The following is a 17,862-nucleotide window of genomic DNA, read 5'->3' as shown; positions in this document are numbered from 1 at the left end:
GTCTGTGCCCCGGGTGTAAACATCATTATAAACATTTAAGAGGTTAAGCACATAGATTTATTTATTTCATTTTCTGGAATAATGTAGCAGAGGGTTTGAAAAATGACTTTGAACCATGAAAGTGCTAACAGCCTGATAAACATCAAGTGAGAGTCTATCTGAGTGTGATCTCATTTCTAATTAGAGCAATCTTATACGTTAAAGAACAATACGTAATTAGTAGAGAGGGGTCGTTACGGTCCATAGCAACATGAAGTGTGAAACCCTCAGTTTTGACTGCTCACGGTTAGAACGCTCATATATATATTTTGTTAATGAGTTTATCACCCGCTGCAGAACAGACTTCATTTCTAGTCTTTCACACTCGAGTAATAAAAAGCAATGGAATTCAAAGAGCGTGAAACAAGGTGGTATTTCAACTGATGATACGACATTATCAAGTGTGCCGCAGTATGAACAGACGCAGCAAAAACACCAACCTGTGAATCTGAATTTTAGAAAAAGAACTTATGTAGATTAGCTGACTTTTACTAATATAATATGGATTCTGTTCCATTTGTAAACCATTTCTGCAGGGCAACACATTACATCTGTGTTAAGCCTTACAGTACGTGTATGCAGTGAACAATAATACCACTGAAAACACTGAACTTCTGCAGCTGATGCATTTTAAAATGAGTCTTATGAATGAATGAATAAGCCAAATAACAGCTGTGAGCTAGTGTTACTAACCCACACATTACTTTGATCAGTAGTATTTAAATGTGTTTTACCGTATTAACCAATGTAACACTTTAAAATTGTGCCAGTTTTTTATGTTTTATAACAGTTTCTTATATTTGCATATTGACTGGTTAATGTGCCATTTCATTTGTGTTTTACGACAGCTGTATTCCTCTGCCTGTATTGTTTTGTGTGCATTTGTTGTAACATTGTTCATGCTGCCCTCTTGCACAGGTCGCTCTTGGAAAAAAGACTTAAATCTCAATGAGACTTTTACCTGGTTAAATAAAATAAAGGATATCTATCATTCGAAGCACGTTTATTTGACATGTTTGCTTACTTCCGTCTTCTATCAAACACAGGGCCCTTTTGTGAACCAACACCGTGGGTTATCCAGCATCGACCTTTCAAGCCTTTTGTGCTTCTGTTCCTCTCAACAGGTACACGCACCAGCGACCAGACGATTGTGTGTGTGTGTGAATGTTTGTGGGAGACCCCTGCAGGACAGAAGAACCTCCTGTCCACGAGTCAGCATTCAGAGATCGTAAGTACACATTTTGCCTTCCCTTTTCTGAGAGGTTTGTATGAGCCAAGGCTGGACACCACTCCTTCCGGATCCCTGTGGTAACAGCACTCTGTGAGATCATTTAAATAGCAGCAATAAAGCCAGAACCAAGCGAAGAGGACTATTAGACAGAACATGCATCATGGGATTCCTTCCTATTCAGCTTGATCCAACAGAAGAATATAAAACCTAATCTTATAAGGATTGTGTGCTAAATCCTTTATCAATGTGAGCCATAGGCGAAAGCTATAGAGTTAAATTGTATAACCTCATTCTTGCTGACTGATCATTCTGCTGTAATGGACCATTTAAATGAAGTCACGCCTAATTATTCCCAGTATATCACCCTATGACCTTCTCATTCTCTCAAAAACACAAGTTATATCCTGTTAAAGGCTCAGGCATGCTATCCTGGTGGGAAGCCTTTGTTGTCATGATATTGCAGCGGGTTGTGTGTGTGTGTGTGTGTGTGTGTGTGTGTGTGTGTGTGTGTGTGTGTGTGTGTGTGTGTGTGTGTGTGTGTGTGTGTGTGTGTGTGTGTGTGTGTGTGTGCGTCCTCTGCAGCTTTTGCTCACATCTGCAATTCCGCATTGATTCCATGCCAGTGAGCTGATGCAGAGTGGTGGGTTCTCCGTTATAGCCAGGTACATCAGCCAATGGCTTTTCCCATTACAGGGTGTGTGTGAGGCAGTTTAACGGTGCGGTAGAGTAAATGACTGCAGTCCATAGAGTGATCAAATTTGCCGCAGTCAAAATAATATGTATGGAAATGTACTGTACACACCATTATAAGTATTGCAGATAAATATAGAATGTCCAAGCATTGTTACTTGTATTAAAGCAGCACATTGTATTCCGCAAAAAGAAAAACACAGTTGGAGGCTTTACTTAATTAGCATATGAAAAACAATGGTAACAAACTTCAAAAACATGTTGTTTATCCCCACAGCGCTTTGGGATTATAATCAACTCAGAGGCCCCCTTTTGTCTAACAGAGGTGGCCACTCATGCTTGTTAGGACCCTCTATTCTCACTGCCGCGTATTTCATCACCATGCTTTTGAACAAATTAACACGGATTATCAGGGGGAAGCTCAAATTAAAAAGCCCGCTGTGCATCTTTCATATCCGCCGAGTGGGTAGCACGCTGAGCTGTTATTCACAACATCTGAAGGAGAGGTAAAGACTGCAAACGTACGAGGTCATTGATCAGGAATTGTAAAGAGAAACAACTAATTCTATAAGTGGCTGATTATTTGTGTAAAGTGTAAATCTGTCTCTGCTGCACGATAAATTATACAGCCCATGTACACTTAACTAAATCGTTTTAACGCATATATGTCATGAGGAGCTAGCCTAAACAGCTAACGCTAAGGAATTATCTTACAAAAGGAGTCTACATTGTTGCCGCTAAGTGAGGCTGAACAGCAGTGCATTAAGCGAAATGCTAGATGCTCACCACGTACAACATCTTAGTTTATTATGCCAAGTTTTTATATGAGCACTTAACATAAGTAACATCAAGGCTTATGTGAATTATGGCAATTTATCTCAAAGTTGTTCAGACATTTCAGTCTGGACGGAGTTACTGTTCGATATGCTACTGGCAAAGTTTAGTTTGAAGGAGAAAGAAACACAAAACAAAATGTCCCTCTAGCTCCACATGTGAATATGGTTGCATCTCACAAAGAAAGTGCCACTCTTAAATGTCTATGTGCCGCTGGAGGAGAGAGGGCAGCGTTGTTCACGGAGATTGCAGCGTTGTTCACAGAGATTGGAGCAGACTGTGCAGAGTGGAGGAGGCCACGGAGGAGCTGGTGTGCCGGGGATAGAGATTCAGCAAAAAGAAAAAAAGCCTGTGTGATCTGCTAGAGGGAATATAAACAGCCACTCAAGCATATGGAAGATGTTGCTATCAGAAGGGGGTTTGTTTTTCACCTTCATATGATGCTTTTGCTGGGAAATTCCTATGTGATCTGCTGTCTGTTGCATGCTGGTTCAAAATAATAGCTTACAGACCCGGCTGCGGTACAGATAAGCCACTGTTCCAGCATCAGAAACACTACAGACATCCTACAAATGCAAAAGTGTCTCAGTAGGAATGAATTGGACTCTTCCAATCTACCTTTTTCTACCTTAATGACGTATACGCCGTCACTGATTATGGGATAAACGTGGGGTTTTATTTTGTATTTTTCAGATATGAACCGAGACCCCATCTGAACCACCCAGAAGAAGTCCGATCCCTGCTTAGAGCTTGTACAATTTTAACAAAGAGATGTATTTTAAGTCTAAATCAGCAATCCCCTCCAGTTTAGAATTCTCTTACACTCTTATGCTCTGTTACTGATATGGGAGCTGACCCGCTCCAATGGCTGTATTGATCAAATTGATTAAATTACTGTCTTGCCGTTTGACTTCAAACCTTCAGACCAGACCAGAGCTTCTCCCTGTTGTACCAACCTCAGACGCCCTGTTCAAAGTTGTTTGAGCCGACATCAGTCTCAGAGTCTCAGCCTCTGGTAGATTGCTCTTATCTTTACAACGTGACCCATGTCTGGCTTCATCCCTGACATCTCTGTGCATCTCCCACACTTGACAAGCTTCCTTCAACTATTACACCTTTACTTCTTCCACCCTCAGTTTCTTGAGTGAAGTCAATACAACTTGTTTTTCTTACCGCTGGTCCTTGTAAGCTTACAGCAGCCATCAAACACGCTGGATTTTCTTATCTCTGGACCCTTGAGCTAAGAGACTGTGAGGCGCCTTACATGTCTTTCTTCTCCTGTTCAGATAGAGGGGCCATCTTCTTCTTTAGGGTGCTAACACAGCTGTCAACACGTTTATATCAAGAACGGAGGAAAATATTGAAACAGAGATTGCTGTTGCTTATCACTGCGGGCAAAACTGTGACATTGCAATCATGCGATTACAGGTAGAGTTCTGAATTTAGGCCAGGTCGCATTCTGAAATCCACTTCTATCTCAGGGGGGTCTCCATGTTTAGATATTGCGAGATGTGTGTGAGGATGCTGATTCGTCTGGTGTGTGTCTTACAAGTGTACATCAGTGTGTGATCATCTCCAGACTCATCAACATGGTGCTCGGCTCCTGTCACAACACTGTCTGGCAATGAGAGGCTCTGTCACACTGGGCGACACAGCACTCCAATTAATCACAGAGAAGGACCACTAATGAAGTCATTATGTATTCTGAGAGTTTCATCTTGACAACCACTTTTCATACAAAAGAAATGACTGATACAGAAATACACGTAAAAGGCTTACGGGCAAATTAATATTGGATTTGCAAAAAATGTAGTTTGACAAGTGAAGTATAGCTCTGTACTGTACGTGGTTGATGCAAAGTATTACTCCGTCTCTGAAAGTGTTTCATTTCACTCCTTTTGAGACCAGGGCTGTCAAATGTAGTCTCACCTCTTAAATGGTAAAATGTGTCTTTTATTTTAATGGCTCCAAGAACAAAGGACTGGAGTGCTACTCTTCTCATTAAGCAAGCAATGTCAGAGTTGAAATTGTATCGAACTTTCTTTTTCCCACTTGTTCTTAAAGAAGAGATAAAAATATGTTGATGATATATTATATAACAACCTGAATACAAATATATAAAGTATATAGTCTGGTGATTTGGAGCTAAATTAAACTACACTGTATTCCCAATGCAGGCACTTCCTAAATTGGTACAAATTGGAAGTTTCCAAGTCTTAAATAAACAGAATATGCTCCGAAGCGGAGTACAGACAGAATCCCTGAACACGATAACAACAAACTTCTTTATGACTGTTGATCCAATTATTTCTGAATTTGGCATTTAGCATCTCTGAAAACTCAAGACTTATCAAAAGACTGTCAGAACTCCTAATTGTTGTCCTAATTTTGGTGTGCAAAACAAAATCAACCTAAATTTGAGTAATTCAATTTCAATCGTCATTTTGTATTACTATCTCAGCATATGACATTTTCAGTGTTGAATGTAAATGCCCCTTTTCCTAATGAAATACGCATTGGTCTTTAAGACTTTATTAATTCATGATTTTAGTCAATTCTGTACAATTCCAAATACGGTAACACTCAGCCACTACGCTACACACACTACACTCAGCCACTACGCTACACACACTACTCTCAGCCACTACGCTACACACACTACACTCAGCCACTACGCTACACACTACACTCAGCCACTACGCTACACACACTACACTCAGCCACTACGCTACACACACTACGCTCAGCCACTACGCTACACACTACACTCAGCCACTACGCTACACACACGACACTCAGCCACTACGCTACACACACTACACTCAGCCACTACGCTACACACTACACTCAGCCACTACGCTCCACACACTACACTCAGCCACTACGCTACACACACTACTCTCAGCCACTACGCTACACACACTACTCTCAGCCACTACGCTACACACACTACTCTCAGCCACTACGCTACACACACTACACTCAGCCACTACGCTACACACACCACACTCAGCCACTACGCTACACACACTACTCTCAGCCACTACGCTACACACACTACTCAGCCACTACGCTACACACTACACTCAGCCACTACGCTACACACACTACACTCAGCCACTACGCTACACACACTACTCTCAGCCACTACGCTACACACTACACTCAGCCACTACGCTACACACACTACACTCAGCCACTACGCTACACACACTACACTCAGCCACTACGCTACACACACTACACTCAGCCACTACGCTACACACACTACACTCAGCCACTACGCTACACACACTACACTCAGCCACTACGCTACACACACTACTCTCAGCCACTACGCTACACACACTACACTCAGCCACTACGCTACACACACTACACTCAGCCACTACGCTACACACACTACACTCAGCTACTACGCTACACACACTACTCTCAGCCACTACGCTACACACACTACTCTCAGCCACTACGCTACACACACTACACTCAGCCACTACGCTACACACACTACACTCAGCCACTACGCTACACACACTACACTCAGCCACTACGCTACACACACTACACTCAGCCACTACGCTACACACACTACACTCAGCCACTACGCTACACACACTACTCTCAGCCACTACGCTACACACACTACTCAGCCACTACGCTACACACTACACTCAGCCACTACGCTACACACTACACTCAGCCACTACGCTACACACACTACTCTCAGCCACTACGCTACACACTACACTCAGCCACTACGCTACACACACTACAGTCAGCCACTACGCTACACACTACACTCAGCCACTACGCTACACACACTACACTCAGCCACTACGCTACACACACTACACTCAGCCACTACGCTACACACACTACACTCAGCCACTACGCTACACACACTACTCTCAGCCACTACGCTACACACACTACACTCAGCCACTACGCTACACACACTACACTCAGCCACTACGCTACACACACTACTCTCAGCCACTACGCTACACACACTACTCTCAGCCACTACGCTACACACACTACACTCAGCCACTACGCTACACACACTACACTCAGCCACTACGCTACACACACTACACTCAGCCACTACGCTACACACACTACACTCAGCCACTACGCTACACACACTACACTCAGCCACTACGCTACACACACTACTCTCAGCCACTACGCTACACACACTACACTCAGCCACTACGCTACACACACTACACTCAGCCACTACGCTACACACACTACACTCAGCCACTACGCTACACACACTACTCTCAGCCACTACGCTACACACACTACTCTCAGCCACTACGCTACACACACTACACTCAGCCACTACGCTACACACACTACACTCAGCCACTACGCTACACACACTACACTCACACTACACTGTTGTTCTGATACACAGTTCCCATGGCGCTTGGTCCTGCCAAACGCTATTGTGGGCTACATTTGATCGAACTCCTCTGAAATCAGCTGGCAGGGACGCCCACACACACATTCATATGCATTCGGACATAAAAAGAAAGGCGTCAAAAAAGAGACAGAGGAAAGAGAAGTGGACAATCGAATCTCAGACAGACGGTATGTTTCAGATTACAAAGATAAAGAATAGGTTTAGAGCTGCAAACATGCTCAAATGTCAAACTGACACACACATATCGACACCTTCTTCCTTCTAAATCAATCCTATTATTTCTTGGGTGAGGTGACATGTATTTTGCTAAGACAGAGAGATAGAGGAACAGAGAGAGTATGATGCCGGTGTAGAGCTGCATGTAGCTGCAGTCTCAGGGGTTAGTGCAGTGTATCCTCTTACTCACCCTCTCCTCCTTCCTAAACCCTCAGGCTTACAGCTGCTGCGTTTTAGAGATGATACTTGATGTTGCTATGGCAATAACTGACCTGAGGAATATGTAAATCATAGCTTACTGAGTCCACAGGTATTTCAACAAATAATATGAAGGCCATTATGTTTGAAAATAAGCAGGGATCAGAGAAACTGCCTCACAGTCCTATACATCAGTCTGTAACAACTAGAGAGTCCACAATATGAAAATGATCATTACAGAAAAGATCATTTGAATTAAATAAATTATACCAGTAATCGTATAAATAGACTTAAAACCATTGAAATAATGCACTGAAATATACTGGAATCATTTTACTTCCAGTTAGTTCGTTATTCTTTATTGAATGACATATGTCTTGCAAACAACAAACTAACAGTCAAAAATGTGGTAATCATAAATCATAGACGCTCTCCTGCATACAGGAAGGATGAAAATACAAAGTCTGTTATTTTTATAAAAAAGGTTTTTGCTTCCATTTTAGAGAGCTAGACAGCCTTCTCACGTCATGAAGAGATTCACAGTTATCCTCATGAAAAATCCTCACAATCATTATTGGGAGTTTTTTTTATTCTGACACACAATGAAATCCTTTATTGTCCCACCCATAGGAGTTCAAATGATGTTCAATTAATAGTTTGACAGAAAATCTATCTTGTAACCGTTTTAATAAGCAATTATCTCCCGTTAAAGTAGAAACACCACAGGAATCACTGTTTGCAGATTGCCAAACTTAAAATTCTTGCTTTTTTTAATATGTATTGTCTTTGGATTTTGGATTGATGGCTGGACCAACCAAGACATTTGAAAAAGAAAATGGGGACTCAATGTTTTTTTATATCTTAAGGCAAAAATAACTATTAATGAGGAATAATACCTGCTGATTCATTGATAAGGAAAAAAGCCGTTGGTCACTAGTGTGCCACTAAAATATTAAGACCATTTCAAAGCTCTGCTTAAAATAATGTACCAAATACATTAAAAAAATGTTGGCTTGCATATATCTACATTCTAAAAGACGCTGTGTCTGAGAATCATTATTATGTTTTTCTGTGTGCTTCTCACACACACACAAGCTTGTGTGTGATGTACATGTTTTCTGGAGCATGAAATAAGCTTTCCTGGGGAACAGTGAAGACGAGAGGGGCTGATGTCCCTTGCTATTTCTTAATTAAGTACATACAAATCTCATCTTGAAATCATAAATGTCACCTCAGAGCTTCTGGCTACTGTTCCAGCCCGTCCTCTTGATAATGACTCTTTAGTCAAATGCTGGCATAGTGTGAGTAATGCAGCACTTGGCCATACTCTTAATAAGATACTCTGGGTGAAGGGCTCTGCAGCTACAGAGGGTCAGGAATTATTATGTAATCCCACAGATAGACTCTGAAATGCAATGAGTGAAGAAATGTGTGTGTGTGTGTGTGCGTGCGTGCGTGCGTGTGATGTGCTCTGGACTGTGATGAGCTGAGAGGAGGCAGCTCGGTGATAAGAAACATATCGGTGTTCAGCACCTGCCTGCCTCCTCCTCACTGACTGACTACACAAACATGCGGAGTCCCCTCTCGTTGTCACAGCAAAAATCCCCAAACTAAAATGACGAAATAAGTGAGACTATGTACGCTCGGTTTTGCCCATGAATGCAGCGAAAAATCTAGCACATCAAACCACTTTTGGTTGAAATATAATTTTCATAATTTGTTGTTCTGTTATTTCAACATAGGAGGGAAGATGAGAGCAGCAAAGTTGTGGCTTTGAAGATGAAAGCCCCTAGCCCTTAAAAACAAACAATTTTGTCTGAACCAACCTAACCTCACTGTCATTGTGTAACAAAAAGCTGCAGTAATTGTGCTGACAGGTTAGCTTCTACGAGTTGTTATTTGCCTTTGAGCTGGGCTGTAATGGCCCTGCCAAGTCTGATCACGTGTTCCCAATACATGCAGCTCCTTTTATGTGGACACAATAAACATCCGTCTTCTCTGGAGCACCTACCCCATTACTGTGTGTCTGCAACACAGTGGAGAGGCAGAGAGAAGGCTGTAACTGTAATTTAGTACAGTCTCACAAAGCACCGCTGTTAACTATCCTGATGTCCTATAGGTTGATGGTGAGGGGCTAACACGTGCATGCTTCATAACATCTCTGGATCAGACATTGTTAGCAGTGATGCTACCACAACTCGATATGGAGTAAACCAAATATCAATCTGTTTTGGACCAACTACCTGGATATGGCGACGATATTGTACGGTTTATTATTGGTTACATTACATTTTATTCAGCTGATGCTTTTATCCAGAACGGCTCAACAATTGCAATAAACCATAGAGATACAAACTCAGAACAACTAGAAACATGCAGGTATATTCGCGACAAATTAGTCAAACCATTGTAAGTGCTGCATTCGTTTCAAATTGGCGAAATTTCAAAAAATATTTACAGTAAGGTTGTTTTACCAGTTATGTGAATTTAATGAGTAAGTGTGGAGATAAATAAGTAGATCACCTTAATGTAATGCAGCCTTTATAAAGAGGGAAAGACCACTCTTATGCCATATTACAATAAGACAATAAGACGACGGCAAGTCTTATATCAGGATTTCAATATAACATCAATATTTTGCCCAACCATAAAAACTGGTGTCTCAACGTATTCATTTTAAATTGCATTCGAATTAAGCCAATTTCTTGACTTCCTCTCCGCTCATTTCTTTCCCCTCGCCTCCAAACACATAACGCTGTATTGTAACCTCTGAGTGCCCCTGTCAGAGCGCCTCCTCTTTTCAATCAACTTTGCTTTTTCCAAACTTCATACACATGGCTGAGCACATGCTATCACACAGCGCTGAAGAGGAGAGGAGATGAGCTGTGACAGGGCCTCGAGGAGCCGAGGTGCAGCCAGGGAACACCACTGACACAATCAACACCTTGGGGACATTCACAAGTCCGATTTTAAATGTAAGAATAGATCGTATGCAGGGGTCATTCACCTTATAACAGCCTTTGCATAAAACCATGAAAGGATGTGTGCATTTTAGTGCGTCATCAAGAAAGGTTAGGAAAGAAAAGTAATATTCTTGAAATTACAAAAAATTACTAGATCACACAAAAGAGACATAAATTAGACTAATTTAAAATATTTTTTTCACCTTTACCATCATGACATAAAAGTTCCTCAGTACCCTATATGCGCAGTGCACCACTTTCTACGTCATGCATGATTTTACTAATAAAAACTATCAAATGTTACTGGTAAAGGTTCGATATTGCAGACCACCCAGAGCATTACCTGCAATCTTGTTGATTATCTCCACAAATCGATCGTCATGTGGTTTCCTCCCCCTTCATTCTCAGTTATCACTCTGTGGTTGCCGATAAGGAGCCATGTTATTGATCGCAACCCATTAACATGGAGAACACAGCCTGATTCATCACAACCCATGGTGTAGCCTTCACTGGATCACATACACATCTTTCCATAGATGTACTTTACTCCATGTGCCATCTTCAAAATGAGAGTGTATTAGAGCATAAAAGAGCAGTAATGCTGCTGCGCTGTTTCCAGACCATGGTTTTTGTCAGAAACAAATCAAAAAGGGAAAAAATTAGGCTTTCTTCCGAAAATCTGACAAAATAAAGGCGACCATTTTACTGAGCTTGATGCTGTGTCACTTTGCAAACGCCAGCTGGAACAACATCAAACATTTGGTGGTGAAATGTTCCATACATCATCACTGCGGAGACAGCATCATTGATTGGAAGCAGTGGCTCAGTGCAAAGAGAAATCCGTTGAGCATGCTTATTTATTTATCTAGGATATCAAGGGAACTTTATTTCAAAATGTGAACACCCTGACAAATGCTAGAAAACACATTATACATGACAAAGACATCCGCAGCAGGAATGGCACGCAGTCAGCGGTTCTGCTTCAAAGTAGCAGTCAAACTCTTTTAGACATGTGCATCACAGCTGTCTACATATCCCTCTCTTCTCTCCTTTGCCCAGGGTGCATTAAATGGATTAAAGCACCAAGAGCAGCCAAGCATTTATTAATTTCCTCCACATTGAGATTGAGAGCAGCAGACAGCATATTATGGAGTGTCACAAAGTCCCTGAACCATCTCACCACATCAAAGACGAAAGATTACGATCTTCAGAGAAGATACGATCTTCATCATCAAGCAGCTTTGAAGCACCACTGTTTGTTTGTTGTTCTGCGCAACATAAACAGAGTTACCGCACTCATCCGGGGAGAACAGATATGAACAACAATGCATCCAAATTTAAGGGCCAAGAAACTCTTTGCACAGCTTTTGATTTTGGATATGTGGCATTTAATAAAGTCAAACACGAGTTTGAAAACAAAGAGTGGTACAATGTTGGTTCAATCTATAAACCTGACAACTGTAAGGCTCTAGATAAAATGGGCAATATTTCTGGGGTTTCATTCCTTAATCATTACCCTTACCCTAATATTCATACAAAAACGTCCTTCTCCGTATGTTAGTCGATTGTTAACAGCTCGATTAGCAAGTTAAGACTGGAGATGGGAGCAGATGTATACATCCACATTGAGTCACAGGTAGCCAGCTTAAGTGCTAAAAAGCGAATTCATCATCAGTTATTAGCGATGGGATGGCATAATCTCCAATGCGTTTTTGACTATTCGCTCTCCACACAAACTGTTTATCTGCATACAACCAACTCAACAACAAGCGCTCAAACGTGTCCAATAGACAACAAATGGAAACCCTTCAGAATCTGGATATGAATGCAGAATTCCCGACTGAGGATTTGTCCACGCAATTGATCACAATACATTTTCAAAACTAAAGGATCTCTGTATCAGCAGATATTGTAATATCTTTATATATAGACACGCCATGTGTGGTTAGTGTTAGGGAAGCTTCAGAACAAGCAAATAAAACAGTGCACATACAAATGATATGAATGAAAAATGTAAAAACGCACAATATTACTTTAAATATTATTTAATCAGTACTCCATTATAAGGTTTTCTACTTACTGTATGTCTCGTCAGGTTTCGACTGAAGACTCTGAAGGTAAAATTACATAACACAGATATTTGTTTCAGTATCCTCCTCTAAGTTAAGTGTTTGCAGTGGTAACCTCTGTCAATGCCAAGATCCGGTTGGATGGATGTTTGATGTAAGAGGCAGCTCGGAGTTTTGGAGTCAATGTTACTTTTAGTAAAAACCTGTTCGGAAACGAATAAGCTGCAAGCTACTACTCACACAGCGGCCCAAAGGAGAGCAGCCGATCTTTTTAATGGTTTGGCAAATCTTTTCTGCTTTTACTGTGAAATTCACTATAAGTTCAGGGATCTTTGGTAAATATTGAAAAAAACTGACACATCCCGCCTCTAAATCTTTACAGACTACAATATTTTCACTGACACTACTTCAGTGCCTTGAGCATCCATACAAATGTTTATGTTTCATTGACCAGGAGGTTATATAGTAAGAAATATATATACATGTATATATATATATATATGAATATTTAGTTAAATAACTAGGAATAATGCGACCGTACAGATAATGCAGCACTATTCTTATATTCCTAAAAGAAAGCCCTGCAGCAACAAAGGATGCTGGATAATACATCTAAAAAAGGCAGCCATTCAGTTGATGGACCAGTTAATACAAATGAGGTTAATCTCGGTTATATAGCTCTAATTTCTATTGGATAAATAGATGGAGAGACGAGGTATTGTGGCAACAGAAAACAGAGAGAACAAAAGCAACACAATGCTGCTCAGTGACGGGTTTTGATCAAGCTGAGGAGGAGTGTTGCCTGGCTGAACCCAGGCAGGCGGGCCGCGGCAGCTCAGCAGGCCTCATAATTACAGCCCTGATGGAGCGGCCACTTGGTATTCTCTGCACACTCACTAAAACATACCGGCACTAGATAAGTCAGCGGTCAGAGAGTGAGAGGGAGGGAGAGCGGCTTCAGAGGCTCCTAGAGCTGCACGGCTGGGGTACAAATTAGCCTTCTGGCAGATGAAATCAACATGTATGAGGAATCACGTCAACATTTCAATAAGCACAAACAAACTCCTGGATAAAAAGCTGTAGTGTATAATACATTACTGATACAAAGAAAAGATGCACATCAGTAAGTTGTGTAATTGTTGTGGAGAGCAGGGAGTAGTAGTAGTTAATAAAGTCTTAAATACACATCTTTTCATTAGGATAAAATAAATTAGTGATATGGGAAGAACTGTGGTCCTAAATGTTGTTACAGCAGAGCTTATTAAAATGTTCTCCTTATGTTGCTCTGTGGAAATGCACAAAGAAACTAAAATAGACTTGGTTAACATGACTTTTTGTTTAGTTAAGTAGAATCCAGTAATTAATATTACAGAGAGAGGGAGAGAGATTGTGGAAATGTGCCTGTGTCAGAATAATTGTTTACGCTGCCTATATGCATAGCTGAATGTGAGTCAGAATCACGATTACAGAAGGTGGGGACGGTTATGGAAATGAGCTGCAAGCTGCGGGCTGGGAGCACTTTATGGGTAGTAACAAAAGGGCGGAGTTGGGAGGGGCGTGCGGGTTATATCTCTTGGGTGGCAGCAGAAGGGGGAGGAGAGGGAGGCAGCCACACTGTATTTCGTAGAGAAAGGGTGTCACTGTGTCGTTCCGCTGTCAGGCGAGCTGCAGAGAGCTGTGTGCTCCACTGAAGGGTGACAGCAGAGAGACAGAGCCGCACTGCTTCTGTCAAACTCTCAGTTTCCTGCTCTGGGCGGCGGGCGGCTGTAGCTGGCTGAAGGCTGCCAGACCTGAGCAGCTCATTGTGTCGTTTTCACTATGAAGGTGAAACATAAAGCCGTGAGCTAATGGTGTCATTTATACAACCTTTTGCGGTGAAATTATGGAGGAGGCAGGGATTTATTTGGTAAAGGTCAAGTGTATTAGCCTTTGGTGGTAGCTTGGCGACACTGCCAACACTTAAAACTTTTTGAACCATCTTTTTGTTTGCGGTATTTATGCAACTTGAGAATATAGAGCTCTGCAGGCCAGACATCTCCTTCCAGCTCCTGACTGATGAATCAGATGCAGTCACGTGGAAACTTCCCAGCCTGAGAACATACATTCAAGATAAGTAGTCTGGGAAGCTTTCTATCAAAGAAGATTTCTATGACTGTTTGATTTTTTTTCCTGCGCTGCTGTTTCACTTAGAAAATATTCATCATCGCTTTTATCTATACTCCATGTTTCTGTTTAAATATTCCACTTTTACTACCTGTGGCTTTATTTTATTGCATCATCACCACACCCTTATATAAAAGACCAACACACTTCATTTATGCACACATTTCAGCATTAGTTGTCACTTTTTCCTTAAAGGTAGGGTAGAAACCGGCTCGAGATACACTTTTTGTTATATTCCATGGAATGCTCTTAACATCCCGATAGCAATGAATATCTTAAGTGCTTTGACAAAAAATCCATAAAAAATGTCATCTGTGGAAGCCGTAATACTGTAAAAAGCACGACCAATCATTTTAGCCGGCCCGGCTAAAATAACTGGATGGCCTACCTGCCTGTCAGCCTTCCATCTGTGCACAAACTTATCTCGTGCCCTCATTGGTCATGTGCGCGTTCGTGTGTGTTGGAGGAGGGGCTCTATAAGGAAGTAGCAGATTTTCTCCGGTTGTGTATTTTCAAATTCTAGTGATCTCGAGCCGGTTTCTCAAACTTACCTACCCTACCTTTAAGTTTCATAGTCATTGGACTAATAAGCAACCACTTTACGCAGAAAAGCCCACCGGGCGATAAGGGAAGGGTTCTGAGTCTGCCTCTTATTTATGCTGTATGCATTTTACCTTCAGAAGACCACTGAGTGTGCTGTGCCATGAATGGGTAAAGTGGACCCAAATGGACGGTTAAGAAGATCTCGGTGTTACCGCCAAGCTTCAGTGCTATGGAGTTGTATCTCCACACTTGGCTGCTTCCACCTCTCTCAGTTTGAAAGCCTATTCTCCGAGCTACATTTTAGATGCAGCTCATAGCGAACGGGGTCATAGTGAACGGGGATTACGGCATTATGTAATGTACCATAGTTATGCAAAACGTTTTTCGATTTGATGTCAAATTGTGACCTCTGAAAAAACCTGAATTCTCTGCAATAAAGTGCAAAGTCTATTGCACAGCATCAGATCTTTTTGTAGAGGCTCTGGTTTAAATGGTGTATCAGGAGCTGTGACGGTGACTCTGAATATTGTATATATATATCGTACAGTTATGAGGGCAATGCAGAGGAATAAAAACATAAGAACGCTGACACCGCGTTGGCTTTCATCAGACAGCACCGTCATGTTTGCCTTGACCTCTACACAGTACCGCAGTGTCTGGACAGCATTAAATTGTGCTCCTTGCCCTCTATAAATATTTTCTTTATGGCCGGGGAAGTGAGTGGAAGTCGTAACAAGCTATTTCATGGATGAGCTGCATTTCTTAACCTCATCCGCCTTTTATCAACCAAGATGCTGCTCAGTGACCTGCAGAGAGCGTCAGGGCTGAACATCTGTTTGGCTAACCTCATCTACCAATCGTTGCTCAGTGACAGGCTCTTAACCGCCGCGTTGATCCATCACAGCCCGCCGTCAATGCTCTCCATACATGTCGGTCTTATCGTGTGTATGCCAGAGAGAAGGCCTGACTATTGATCCCAACCCAATGAAGCAGGCTCAAGGTCTTTACAGAAAAGCTTTGTTGTAACTGACTCCGGCTAAAAGAGAAACCCACTGTCAGATAAAGTTTGTCACAGTGCGACAAGTGAGGCCCCCCAGATGCTCAACGTTAAAAGTAGTGCAGTGCGTAAAAACTGAGTGATGAATGTAAAGCATATCATTGGGCTGGGCTCAGAACTAGCTGTCTACTAGCGTGTCACACACACACACACACACACACACACACACACACACACACACACACACACATACACACACACACACACACACACATACACACACACACACACACACATACACACACACACACACACACTCAAAACACTCCCAATAGCTTTGCTCAGGGACTGCCTGTGATCCACAACAGCTGTTTACAGTAGCCTATGGCGACCAAATTAGACACACGGAATTATATTACTACAGGGACTGATAGTGTCCCTGTGTGCCTGCGAAATCAACAGCTGACAATGCTGCAATTATTTTCATTGTCAATGAATCAGTCATTTTTTGCTTGAGCTTCGCATTAATCATTTGGTCTATAAAGATAGAGAAAGTGACCTGGGCTGTGCTATTCACTGAGCAACAACCAAATATGTTGGATTAACAATATTATAAAACAAAAAAAGCATATACCCAGATTTGAAAAGCAAAACAAATATATGTTGTTGGTGTTTTACTTACAACATGACTTAAAATATTCTAGAGTACTATTAGTTTTATTTCAACCAACTAAATTATGAATCAGCTCATACTTTGAGCTCTATTTACACTGTTTACCTATTATAAATCCTAAGAGCCAAACAGTCCAAAACATGTTTACATGTCAATTAATCATTGATTAAAATAAACACCTGTTTATACTGTTTAGAATGATTACACTGCAGGACATAGCATGAAGAGCCTGTCTTCAATCATTCGTCTTCATTTGTCATGGTGGAGGCGCTATAGCAAAAACAAAGTAACTCAGAGAGGGAGAGGGAGAGATGATGAGGAAGGTCATTTCAGGTAAGGATGCTCAGCCTGTTAAAGCTACAACTTCCAACCAAATCCATTTGTTTGTTTTTTTCATGTCTGCATATGTTGCTTAATAGAATTTGGAGAGGAAAGTGAACTCCATTGTGAGGAAGTCACATCCACTCCAAACCCCATTCACTTTTATCTTAACATTTTAACATCTCAGAGAAAAGGTACACAAAACTAAGACACACCAAGCCACATTCCTATATTTTCATTTTCTTTTCCATTTGTTTTTCACCGTGTTAGGCCCGCTTGCTTTAAGAGGGTCTGGATCCGGGTTTCATCCAAAGGAATCATCACAGTTAATGTTTGGTGTCTTACTTTGTTTCATTAAGTTTAATTAAGTTTGTTACTACTAATTACATGGAATGTCAAAGGCATTGGCAATGCAATGAGTATAACTGATCCAAATTGAAAGATAACCCGCCTTAAGTGAGCCTGAGCTGTTTGTAGCTGCTAGCATCAG

At 41.5% G+C, this 17,862-nt stretch overlaps 1 protein-coding gene across 1 annotated transcript in view; it reads left to right on the top strand.

Moving 5' to 3' along the window:
- The first annotated feature begins 1,165 nt into the window (after window positions 1–1,165).
- The window catches only part of frmpd3 (FERM and PDZ domain containing 3), a 44,417-nt gene continuing 27,720 nt past the window's right edge, over window positions 1,166–17,862 (top strand). Inside the window, exon 1 of the mRNA XM_034121012.1 lies at window positions 1,166–1,267. The gene's annotated coding sequence lies outside the window, so the exon portion shown is untranslated. The remainder of the gene's footprint in view (window positions 1,268–17,862) is intronic.

This window comes from Trematomus bernacchii, unplaced genomic scaffold, assembly GCF_902827165.1.
Source record: "Trematomus bernacchii unplaced genomic scaffold, fTreBer1.1, whole genome shotgun sequence".
Lineage (NCBI taxonomy): Eukaryota > Metazoa > Chordata > Actinopteri > Perciformes > Nototheniidae > Trematomus > Trematomus bernacchii.
This window is presented reverse-complemented; position numbering and strand designations above follow the sequence as displayed.